This window comes from Lissotriton helveticus, chromosome 8, assembly GCF_964261635.1.
Source record: "Lissotriton helveticus chromosome 8, aLisHel1.1, whole genome shotgun sequence".
Taxonomy (NCBI): Eukaryota; Metazoa; Chordata; class Amphibia; order Caudata; family Salamandridae; genus Lissotriton; species Lissotriton helveticus.
The window spans coordinates 1,038,307,614-1,038,320,755 of NC_136069.1; the positions used below are offsets into that span (position 1 = coordinate 1,038,307,614).

Here is a 13,142-nt window from a genome sequence, read left to right on the forward strand (position 1 = left end):
ACACTGCGAAGTACCTCCAGCCAGGTCTGCATCCTTAGCCTTAACTTTTGCGCATTACTCTTAGGGAATTATTACGAGTTTGGCGGTCTTCCAATGGGACCACCACCGCGGCAGTCCTGGGAAGACCACCAAGCCCATGGTGAGCCCTCTTGGCAGATTGTGACTTTAATCCAGTGTGGGCGGGCACTGCAGCAGCGTTCTCACGACGGCTGGCGTGTTAGGCTCATAGGAGAGTCTCAACAGCATACCGCCGTTGTGAGAGTACCTGCAGCACGTTCCTGTATGGTGTGGCACGCACCATGTCGTTCATGCCACACTGTGCAGGACCAAGGGTGCAATTCCAGAGGAGCACAACATGTGTCCCCCGCATGCACCCCAGGGCCAGATTCGTCTGGGGCCCTGTTAGGGCCCCATTACCTGCATGTCCGCCACCCTTTTCATGCCGGGGTCCCTGCCTTTAAAGGGGCGGTGGATATGCTGGTTATAATATGCTCTGCGGTGCCGGCTTTGGCACCGTCAGCATATTCAGGGCCTTTGCAGACCGCCGTCACAGCGGGATCCTTGATCCCGGTGGAGGTGGCAGTCTTGTGGTGGTCCCACCACCACAATTGTAATATGGCGGACGGGTGGTGGTGGTAATACCACCACAGCTAATATGGCAGTCACAGGACTGCTGTACTTGTAATAAGGCCCTAAATACTTCAGGATTATTGATTCACTTTCAATTAATTTCCCCTCACTTACTCAATTATCCCAGGCCTCTGAAACTTACACTTCTCTGTCATTAAATGGTGCGTCTTCCTAATACAGCATTCTTCTTTTCATCAAACTAAGCGTTGTACTTCACCTGCTTGACCTTATTTTTCTACACAGCATAACTGCACTTTCCTACTAGGCCAGCCATTCTGTTACCCTATAATCCATCTGTGCTAGAAATCATTCAGAATTGGAAACGCCCTCTAAATAATCCAAAAGGAGAACCATCCACAATAAAGTGAGACGTTTTGTAGCAGTAAAATTTAGGCTCCACCCTTATACTTCACAGAAGTGCAGTTATATACGTGCACTTGACATTACATTTGCTATGTGCTTTAACAATATTAACGTGTGTGACACATTTGAATAGATTGTTGAAGTGTATTCACAGTAGAACTTAGAGATTTATAAATGTCTACACTAATGTCCAACATAACATGAACCGTATTCTTTACTCATGTTTTTGATTTACACTTCAAGTTAAATTTATTTAAATAAACACGCATTCCTTTATTCATATTTTGCAGTTCATCAGAAGTTATGTATGTGCACGTATAATCGTGGAAATCAAGTACACATTAAATGCTTAGTTAAAGTTGGCCTGACTAAAGGCCTTGCTTTGATATGTATTTTGCTCTTTCAGTTGTACGTTTCAGGAGTATTGTTGTCTGTATTAGTTTCCTCATAGTATGGCCTGAGAAGAGAAATATTGGAAATAATTTGAAGATCTAATGAGCAGATGAAGCCTACTATTCATCATGCATCAAAAACAAAGGGATGATCAATGTTGCAGTAACTGTCCAAGTTCTTGGGATGGGACAGTCTGGTAATTTCAAATGTACAACATGAGGTTAGAGATGATTAATGCCTGGAGGGGTGAGAAGAGATATGACTGTTGCTGATGTCTCTGTGTGTTTTAATTAATGTACACACTGTTACGAGTTAGAGCAGATTTCCTTGGATTTTGAGGGGTACAGACCCCTCTGCTTCCTTTATTTCTGCAACAGTAAAGCTTTATAGTAAACGCTTACTGCCATTCTGTAAGACTTCTACTGGAATCAGCACTATGCTGACACCTTCTCGCATTTCCGAATTTCCTTAAAAGCCTACTCTAGAAACCATCCTTATTCTAAAACTTAGAACCTTGATTAGATGACTTTTGAGGTTAGTTGTGTTTCTAGGAGATATCGGAGGTTCTTTATAGAACACCTATTTCTATTTCTTCTTTTCTGTTTTGTCATGGCTGTGAGTATTTCATACTTCCTGAGACTGAACATACAGCGAGATTTCAGTTTATCAACTGTAATCCTGTATTGTTTTAATCATCTTTTAATATTCGTATATGTTGGTTTGATCATGTATTTGCAATAAACCATTTGTCTTTAATTGTTGATTCCTGATCCTTAATGTGTGGCCAAATGAGCTTCACAGAGCTTGTAATGTTTGGGAAACATCCTTTACAACAAAACGTTTACAACGCAGTGCTTTTACAACGCAGGTTTTACAACGAAAACCATTACAACGCATTGCGCTGGGGGCGCTCTAGGATAGGGAATAGATTTAATTTACTATCCAACACCTTCCCTAGTGTCCACGGGGACTGGAGTTGGAATAGTAAATTTAACTATTCACTATTCAGCACCCCAAAGCGCTATGCGTTGTAAAGGTTTGCGTTGTAAAAACCACGTTGTAACAGCATGCGTCGTAAAAGCATGCGTTGTAACGTCATACATCCGTAATGTTTTATTATTGTTAACTCCCATGTTATCTAAGTCATCCTACAAAGACCCATCAGAGAAGAAATGTTAAATCACGCTCCTGCATGCTCTCAGCTTCATGGTAAGACCATAACAAAACTCTAACTGATGCAATAAGTAGTTACTACAGACAATACATGATCACCCTGTTAACTCTAACTACAAATACATTGACTTGGGGGTGATATGATGTTGCCCGGCTTTGTTTAATACCACACACTGCAAAGAACTGCTCCATTTTCATGGATGTGAAGTGCCCTCCATTTTCAGATATTAGCTCAGCAGGAAACACCTTCCTAGCAAAAACATCTGTAAGCAATTTATTAACTATCTGGTGCTGAAACAAAATATATCTGCATCCACTTGGTCAAATAATCTACTAACATAATTACATATTTTGTTCTGTCAGGGGGATATGATGAAATGGGCCTAGGAAATCAAAGGCAAGTTTCATGCTTGGCTTTGCTAGAATCTCCTAAATCACGTAGAGAGAAGCTCAAGAAGTGAGATCAAGGTCCAGTACCCATGCTCCTTAGTAAGGGAATATATAAACCGAATGGGGTAACTGTTCCTATGTGATAAAGAGATGAAGAAAGGTTGGAGTGGAGGGGAATCTTCCTTATTGGGAAGTGATGCCCTCACACACCCATGTGGGTGTCATGCTTCATCATCTGGATTTTTGCTCCTCGTGGGGCCAGCGCTGGAATGCCCAATGGGCCCCGCGAGAGAGATCTTTGGTGGAGATCTTTTTATGTATATCAGCTTGATGATGCGTGCAGAGAAAGTGAAAGGTCGTGCAGGTGATCTAAAGTGGCCTAAAGAGTATCCAGCAATACATTCATTCAGGGGTCCCTCTGGTAGGACCTCTACAGGACACAATGCGGGTATCATGGTCACTAGATCTGTGTCACTGCTGCAACACTGCAAGCATCCATAGACAGCTGCTGGCCATCATCGACACCTTGCTGTCAACAAAAGAAACAGATAATATGGGTCACTGCTTAGAGCCGTATGTACCCTGTAGACCATGGGCCAAGCTCTAGCAAATGTGACCCAGACATACATCCGCCTCAGTTGTGTATATTGAGCACCTTTAAAATTGAAAAATAATAACAAACTCATTTCAAGCACTATGAAATGGCAAGAATATGAAAGCAAACACTATGATTAAAATGCATATTACTACAGTTCCTATTTCAAAAACATTAAAATGTTGGGGGATTCATTGAAAGCACTGGAGTTGCTAAGGGCCAATAATTATAATTAATATTATATGATAAAAATAAAACTTTCCTATGATGTCCAGGAATGATTGATAGCTATTGAGGGCCTGATTCTCAAAAAGCGCCAATCTCAAGGGTATATTAACAAGGCCAGGCGATAATTATCGCTAAGCGCACTTAGCGCTAGGATAATTATCGCCGGCCAACTCTCAATTTTATCGCGGAGCTAGCGTGCTATCAGCAACGCTTATCTCCAAAGCGATAAAATTCAGAGCACAAGCTGCTAATTGTGAGATTATCGCTGGAAATACAGGCGATAGCTTGCTGATAGAGATAGACATACTTAGCCATGATATCCACCTTACATAGAATATCATGGCTAAGTCAGAAAAATACCAGAAGTAAAAAAGCAGCGCTAACCGCGGTTAGCGCTGCTTTTTTTTTATCGCTAACAGGGTTAGTAATATCCTTGATAATAGGAGAAATGTAGCTTAACGACATTTCTCCTATTATTTTACTCTGGAACGCCCCTTTTGCATCTCATTAGAGATACAAGGGGAAGCGTAGAGTAAAAGGGTGCTAACATGCAAAGTTGCGTGTTAGCACCCTGTTGCTGATAGGGCACTAGTTTTATCTCCGCTTCGTTGGCTTTTAAAGCCAAAAAAGCAGAGATAAAGCCCTTGTTAATATGCCCCTAAGTGAGTAGATATATGTCTACTCTTCATTTATTGTAACGTTGTATTTGCATTGACCAAACAAAAAAACTCCTGACTTGCAAATTATGGCCTTCGGAGGTTTCAGTGAAAATCAATTCTCTTGATTATAACTTTTTTTTATGAAAGTGGTGACAGATTATTTTTTGTTCTCACCTGTAGCTGTTACCTCTGGCGCGAATTGGACCCTTTTGTTAATCCATTTTGTAGCTATTTAATACGTTAACACATATACGAGATACTTTCTCTTGGTAAAGGAGGACACCTAATGGTGTAATTTTAGAATGCACTGCTAAAAAAGTGAACATTCAAAAATTGCAATTCTTTTCGTCCTGTTCTAGAGGAAACGGAGCACTCATAGGGTCAATAGAAGTGCTTTTTATTCCCCAACAGACGCGTTTTGGCATCATTGCCTTTTTCAATTTTAGTATTAAGCTCAGAATTTCATGTAAGCGTCTTTAGAAAAGACCAATTTCCATTGGTTGATTTTACATCAGATCGGGTTGCCTCTAATAGGCTATCGTGCACGGCAGCCATTACAGAGTATGTTTTTACATTTCTTGCTTTTCCATTTTAGCGTTGTTAGTGCAGATGTTGCCGCTTAAGTAGCAATATTTGCATGTTAAGTAACAGCTGCGGTTGTAAAGTCCATCGCACATAGACTCTCTGATGTTCACAACCCCAATGTTTATAAGGAATGGTCTTACTTGCGAAAATTCATACACGTTGTGTCCCTCATTGTTGCATTTGCGAATATTTTAGAGGAGACCTGAAGGCTTTGAATATAGTAAAAAGAGGGACCCCACCAGGGCAAGAAAGCATATTTTTATTTGTTTGCCATTGAAATGCAACAAAGCTGCAAATCCGCTGCAATCATTTTTTTAAAGAAAACAAGCACAGGCTCCCGTACACGACTTGAATTAAGCCCCTGGGAGGGCCAGGCCCTGGTGGCATTTGTTTAAATAATGAGGGGGGTGCTAGAGCCTCATTCATAAGGCTCATTGAGCCCCGGGGACCACCACCTCCACAGTACTTTGTTTCAAATGATGGAGGGGGCTGTACGAAACCCCCACCTCGGCTTCTAAGAAGCCCCGTGGACACCACCTCCGTGAGACTAAAGAAACATTCACGAGGAGCCACACGGACTCCCTCGGGGACCACCACCTCCCCAGGGCTAAATAGCACTGACTGGGAGGCCTCGCACACCCCCCACGGGTCCTGGGGACCAACACCTCCTAGGGCCAAATATAACTGTCAAAACAATGGGAGAGGGGTCACACATCCCCCCCCCCCCCCCCCCGGACCACATAGGGCCCAGGTATCAGCCCTTCCCCGGGCTGGCCCTAAATAGTAAAGAAGGAGAGCCGCATAAGCCCCCTTCTGGAGCCACATATGGTCTTGGAGACGGTCATCCCCACTCCGGGCTCCTGCTATGTCCCGGGGTGCACACCCCTAGGAATTAGCTGTTTGCTTTTGTTCTGGTTCCAGCGGGCAGGAACTGTCAAAGTGCTCCCATCCGCTTAAAGCAGAGGTTTATCTCTAAAAGAGATTAAACTATTGCTCCAGTATGGAGGGAGCTGCATTACCAGCAGCTCCCTGCATGCAGCAGCAATGTCGACTCCTTCAGGAGGAGGGAAGCTGACTGGGACCGCGGGGCTTTGCGGCTGCCTCAGCGCACCCCATCGTGCACACTTGGTGCCCTAGGACCAGGGCACCCAGAGACACATAGTCGGCCAAAATCAGCCCAGAGAGGAGAGCCATGTAGCCCACCTCCCCACTGAATAATGCCCAGGCCCCGGGAATGGGGTTCCTGGGGCCAAAATAGGCTCAGGAAGGGTGGGTGCATGGCCAGCCTCCCCCATAGAAATGTGACTTGGCCCCAGGGGATGGGGTTCCGGGGTCTAATCAGCCCATGGAGGGGGCCACATTCCCCACTCTCCCATTCAACTAAGGATGGGTGCAGAGCGATGGGGTCCCCAGGGCTTAAATCGTGCCAGGGAAGGGGGCCGCATGGCCTTCTTTCCTGTGCAGAGGATAGAGCAGAAGAACATCAGAAAAGAGAAAAGGGAAGGTAGAAAAACAAGCAGAAAAGGCAAATCATAGTCCAGAAAAACGAGCAGAAAAGGCAAATCAGAGTCCAGAAAAACGAGCAGAAAAAGCAAAACAGAGGGCAGGAAAATGGGAAGGAAAGGCAAAACAGAGCAGAAAAGAGCAAAACAGAGGGCAGAATAACGAGCAGGAAAGGCAAAACCGTGGCAGAAAAATTTGCAGGAAAGGCAAAACAGAGGGCAGAAAAGGCAAAACAGAGCAGAAGAGGGCAAAACAGAGAGCACTCAGCCAATCACACACACACTCACAGACCTACTCAGAGAATTACACACGCACTCACAGACCTACTGAGACTCTCATACACCCACTCACACACACACACTCAGAGGCTCATGCATCCTCTCACAGACTGACTCAGAGACTCACATACTCACTCACAGACCCACTCAGATATTCATGCACTCACTCACAGACCCACTCAGAGACCTGTGCACTCATTCACAGACCCACTGAGAGACTCATGTACTCACTCAGAGACCCACTCAGAGACTCATGCGTCCACTCACAGACCCACTTACACTCATGCACCCACTGACAGACCCACTCAGAGACTCATGCACCTACACATAGACCCACTCAGAGACTCATGCACCCACTGACAGAGCCAGTCAGAGACGCATGCACTCACTCACAGACCCACTCAGAGACTCATGCACACACAGACCCAGATAGAAACTCGTGCACTCACTCACAGACCCACTCAGAGACTCATGTACTCACTCACAGACCCTGTCACTGACTCACACAACCACTCACTGACTCACTCAGAGACTCACACACCCACTTAAAGAGCCATTCAGACACTGATGCAGTCCTCACAGACTGACTTACACACTTATAGAGGCACTCACAAATTCACTCAGACACTCTAATACCCACTCCCAGACCCGCTCAGACACTCACATATCCAATCAGACCCTCACACACCCACTCAGACAGCCACTCTGATACTCACAAACTCACTCACAGACCCACTCAGACACTCAGGCACCTACTCATACACCCAGTGAGGCACTTATGCAGCCTCTCCCTAACACACTCAGACACTCACACACCCACCGACAGACCCACTCAGACACTCTGACACCCACTCACAGACCTACTGAGAAACTCACTCACACACTCACTGTCAAAGGTTACTGGTTACAGTTAGGAAATAACATTTCAAAACCCTTAGAACTCCACTCCAAAAACCAAAGGTTACAGGGACGTTATAATTAGGAAATAGAATTTTTAAAAACGTAGAAATTCACTGAAATAATAAAATTTTACAGTGATGTTATAGTTAGGGTTAGATTTCACTCGAAGAAAACCACAGAAATTAAGCAGTTATAGTTACCTGAGCTAACTATAACTGACACCCATGCAATACACTGCTTATGACCTCACATATTACATCACTCATGACATGGTCCGTAACTTCACGGACAAATTCACCCTGTTTCAGTCTATATAAATTGAAAACCTAAATGTGAACCAAAGGAACTTACTAGCAGAAGCCGCTTGATTAAAAGGACAGAATCCTTTACCTATATTCAAGTATATCTAATTAGTTTTGAGCCTCAAAGAGCCCTGAAGGAGAAACAAATGACTGCATGAAATTGATGTAGATAGTTATAAAGTGACAACCCAAAATCTCGCAATACAAAGAAGATATATCAGAAAATATTTGCCTGTCAACAAATGGGAGCAAAGGGGTATATACATTATATGGCATGGGAAGATTGTCTTACCACAGCAGTTTTAATCAACAGAGAAATGTGGAAACAGTGAAAAAGGTGGATTGCAGACAGTGGCAGAGGGAGCAGGAATGAACTAGTGAATTGCGAAATATCATATAGGATGTTGTGGAATGGCAAAATCAAATGAACAAAAGGAGATCAATTTCAGATGTGAAAAGAATAAGGGAGGTATTTAAACAGATGGTTTTCGAGTTTTAGATTTTGGGAGCACAGCCAGAGAAAGAATGGAGCATTGTGTAGTGCTTTCTGAAAGCTATAGTGAGAGAGACGGCCACACGAGAATTTTAGTTTTAGGAGGGGAACAATGAAGGAGTTTTACACCGAAAAGGCCAACATGAAAAGGTATATACGGATGTGTATGGTATTTATATAGTCTGAACTTAGCCAAAAGGCAGCGGAATGCTGTACATGGTCACAGGCAAACTTAAAGTCAATGAGTGAAAGGAGGAGAAGCTGAGTTGTGGACATTTAATACAGTATGATGCAGTGGTCTTTACATAGGCGAGTCTTCAGCTCTTTCCTAAACTGGAGAAGCACTGAGGTGGTCCTGATATACATAGGGATGTAGCTACAGAACCTGGGTGCATAGATGGAAAATTCCTGTTTTGCTTCTCCTCTTTTTCCACTCCTTGTCCTGACTGCGGGTGTGCAGAGACTCACCAAAAATGGCGAGCTTGTCTGTAAGATGAGCAGGAGTGCTGGTTGTGATGGCTCTTTAAATGATGCAGCTGGTTTTGAAGATAGTGCGAGTTGGCAAGGTGAGCCAATGGTGTTCCATCAGGATGGAGAGATGTAATCATATTTCTTCAGGTCTTGGAGGTAGTGGAGAAGTGTGGCTCACTGGTTAGAGGAGGCAGACCTGGAAGCAGAGGTCAGCCCGGGACCAGGGTTCAATTCCCGGCTCGGTGGGGTCTTGAGTCCTAAAATGTCCATGGACTCGACAATTCTCGCTCCGGTGCCTACTCGATTCACGGGTTCACACTCTGCGACTCTGGGCAATAGCTTGCTTAATCTCCACAACGGCCCCTCGCGGCGGGATGCCTGGCTTTCACCTTGCGGATACCCTGCCGGGGTTATCTCACAGGGGAATACCAGGACGGGTTCCCTAAGCAAGCGCTTAGAAACCGCTTGGTGATTTGCGCTATATAAATGCCTGTACATTTACATTTACATTTACATTTGGAGATGTGCAGTTCCAAGCAGGATGCCCCTAAACTGTGCCAGTGTGGAATATGGGAGGCTATGGAATAAGGTATCACCACCTTCTAGATGAGAGAGTACAAGTGCTTGAACTGCAGTTTTAAGCCATTTCTGGCGGAACAATTTGACTCTCTTTAGAGGGGAGAGCTGGTACCAGGCCACCTTTGTTTTTTGACGATTTGTTCCTTGAGGGAAGGTTGGTGTGCAGAATGAATCCAAGTGATTAGTAATTCAGTTAGAGTTGGGCTTGAAGCTGCCAGGGTTCATGCCATTGAACCAGGTTTGTACTGTAACTTGTTTATTGTTCTTGGCAAATAATAGGAAATCTGTCTTTGTTGGCTTGAGCTTCAGCTAGGTACTTGACATTCAAGTCTGGATGATGTGCTAGCAGTGTCTGAGGTGCTGGCTATCTGACGCAAAGGAGACTTGCAAGTAGAGTCGAACCTCGTCAGCATTTTGGTGCACCTTGATGCTATTATCTGTGAGTCCAGCACCAAATGGCCCATGTAAAGGTTGAAAATGACAGAAGACAGTATTGAACTCTTAGGGACTCCTTACATGAAAGGAATCTTTTTTGATCTAGAGGTGCCCATGTGCATAAACGGGTGCTGCTTCAAAAGGTAGGAGGAGAACCAGTGGAGGACTTTGCAGATGAATCCCGTTTGTGACTCAAGGATGTGTATGAGGTTGGGATGGTCAACTGTTTGAAAGTCAACTGAGAAGTCCAGCAATATCAGGAGGCAAGGGTCATCGTCATCTACGGTCAATAGGGCATTATCTACAATGTGTAGGGTGGTGGTCTCCCTGCTGCAGCATGGTATGAAGCAGGATTGGTAGTCATGCAGGAGATGGCTAGCAGTGATGTGATCTTGGAGTTGAACATTGATTTTTTTTAATGATCTTTCTGATGAATGGAGAGTGAGTGATAGTTCAATAGTGAAAACGCATCTTCCTTCTTTCAAGAGTCAGTTAAATGAGATGAAATGGAAGCCATTTGCTAAATATGGTGCAGTTGTTAAAGTTGGAGGTAAACCACTTTGGCAAAAGGCCAAGAAGGTCGATGATTTGAAGTAGGGCCATGTCGGTGCTACAACCTGATTTAAATCCTGACCAAGGAGGTGATTATCTTCAGTAGGGTGTCATCACAGAGGTCCATTGACAGGGCCAGTATAGGCAGGTCATTGATCACTTTGAAAATCTTTAGGATGTTTGGGTCAGCTAAGGTTTTTAGAAGCGGTATGCTAAAGGTTTTAGGGGAATGTGACTTGTTTTGAGGGGTTTTGAAGGATTTGAATTTTCAAACAACAGTGATATTCGCTCCGATCACATGAGGTGGTGACACATTTCGGTACACAGGGGGTGAAATGGATGCTTTAGTTCTTTGTCAGAAGGCAGATATAGTAACAGAGATGTGGTGGGAATATTTAAGTTTAGAAATGGTCTTGATTAGCGTACTACATCTCCTTGAAACTGTTTTAAATTTTATGGGACTATATGCCAATATTTGGGGGGAATGATGGGCCCGATTCACAAAAGTAATCTGAGGCAAAATGCTAACTTTACTACTCCTAAATGCACTTTGTGAATACCGAAAGTTGTAAAGTTAGGATTTTGTCTCAGTTAAACTTAAGTTTTAGTCTTAAGTTTCTCAAAATGTAAGTTTAACTGAGATAAAAGTTAGGATTTTGTCGCAGATTACTTTTGTGAATCGGGCCCGTTGTGTTCAAGCACAGCTTGAGAGAAATTCGATGATACTGATTTCAGAGTCAAAGGATGTGGCAAATTCCACACACTGCTCTATCTTAATTTTTGGCAGTTTCAAGTTGCACTTTTACTTGGAGGCCTTAGCAGCAAAGTTTTTTTTTAGGGCAAAGCATTCATCACCTCTGTTTCATCTGTAAGGAGTACCCACAAACAAAATGTGTTTTGTTTTTAACAAGTTTGGCCTGCTCCTGCATTTTTATTAATTACATTATTGGCTGTAAAGGGAAATGTTTTAATTGGTTGCCACAGACAAAAACCTAAGTAGCCAGTTGTTGTTTACTTGTAAGACTATGTCCTAACAATTCTCGATGAAATAGCTACCCAGGGCTTCATTGCCCTGTGGCCTTGACAAATTCAGAAAAATAAATTATGCTTGAAGGTTTTTTTGTTAGACTTCATAGGAAGAATCAGAGTTTTTGCTGTCTGACCTTTTGGTATGAAAACACGTCTAAAGAAAGCTGTTGTGTCTCCTGTACTTGTTGAATGAAGGCACAAGAAATTTCTCTACCCTGCTTGTTTCCTCCATCGGATTTTAAACAAGACCCCACAGCACAACATGCATATTGTCCGTTTAACATTTGCAAATAATACATCTCTTAAAATCTCTTAAAGTTATATTTATTAAGCAGAGGGATTAAAAGTGAGTTGATGCCTCGTCACAAGGGCAGAATCACATAGATTCACTATAGTACTAGCCGAAAAGAAATGATAACTGATGACATATAGTACCATTCTGAGTACACACAACAGAGCTTTTTCCCAAGTTTAATAACAGTCACTAAATATGTCTTGATTCCGTTGACAGTATCTTTTAGACCTGGCACCATTAGTGTGGGTCTCCCTCGCATTTTTTGCTTTTGTCTCCTCTGCGTTTGCTGGTGTTAGATGATCTGGGCGCTGTGCCACTGCCATTCAGTGCCACAGAGTGAATGCTCCCTATTGTAATTTGACTGTATTACATTCTATAATCCTAATTACCCAAGGAACATGATAGGAAAACCGAATGTAGTATGCCTGAGCTCACCATATTAAAGTGCATCTGGTACTCAAGCTTATTTTTATATTCTGTGGCTGAAAATACCACTTTTAGAAAGTGGGTATTTTCTGGCCTAAGCCTTCCAGTGTGCTCTGCTGTTATGTGTATTGGCTGTCTGGTTTTGGAGGGACAGGGAGGCTGAGCCCGACCTGGATTGAATAGAGAGATTTGGAGTATGGGGAGGGGTGACCCTTTGATCTGAGCAGGGCTGTGCCTGGCAAGGTGAATGATGGCTCCACCTCCTACTGTGCGCCTGATGGCAGACCCCCTCTTCCTGAAAGGCAGGATGCAGCCTTGTAAACAAAGTGCTCCAAGACGACACCAAACTGGTTCTGGCTGAGTTCAGTGATTTGTGACTTTTTGAGAACAAATACTTTTGGGGTATAAAGATCTATGCTAAAACCCCTACACGGTGTGTTACTTCTGGATGTCAAGACGAACCTCTGTCCGTGTAACGAGAGGGAAAGGACTTTGAAACTTTCATCTATCTTGCTGAAGCAACTACCCAAGGGCCTGATTTGAGCTTGCCTCCTGCTAATGTCTCAGGGACATTAGACTTCACCCATTCCTATTTGATGGGGATTCTACTTGCAGTTGAGGCCTCTTTTGAGATTTCCAGAGCCTCTGGTTTTCCTGCGGGGAACGCGGGCTGAAAGTCATCGATATCGCTATTGTGGGCCGCCGCAGCTGAGGTGCTGTTGCCGCTGAGAGCCGGCATTTGCCTGTGTACCAAAGTCATCGTTATCGCGGGCCGCTGCAGCTGAGGAGTAGTGCAGCTGAGTGCCCGCATTTGCCGTCCTACGAGAATCATTGCTATCACTATTGTGCGCCGCTGCAGCTGA

General features: G+C 43.9%; 1 protein-coding gene across 2 annotated transcripts in view; it reads right to left on the reverse strand.

Annotated features, from left to right (window-relative positions):
- MAP3K15 (mitogen-activated protein kinase kinase kinase 15) overlaps window positions 1–13,142 on the reverse strand; it is a 1,227,172-nt gene that overhangs the window by 166,868 nt on the left and 1,047,162 nt on the right. The gene's annotated exons all lie outside the window — the stretch shown is intronic.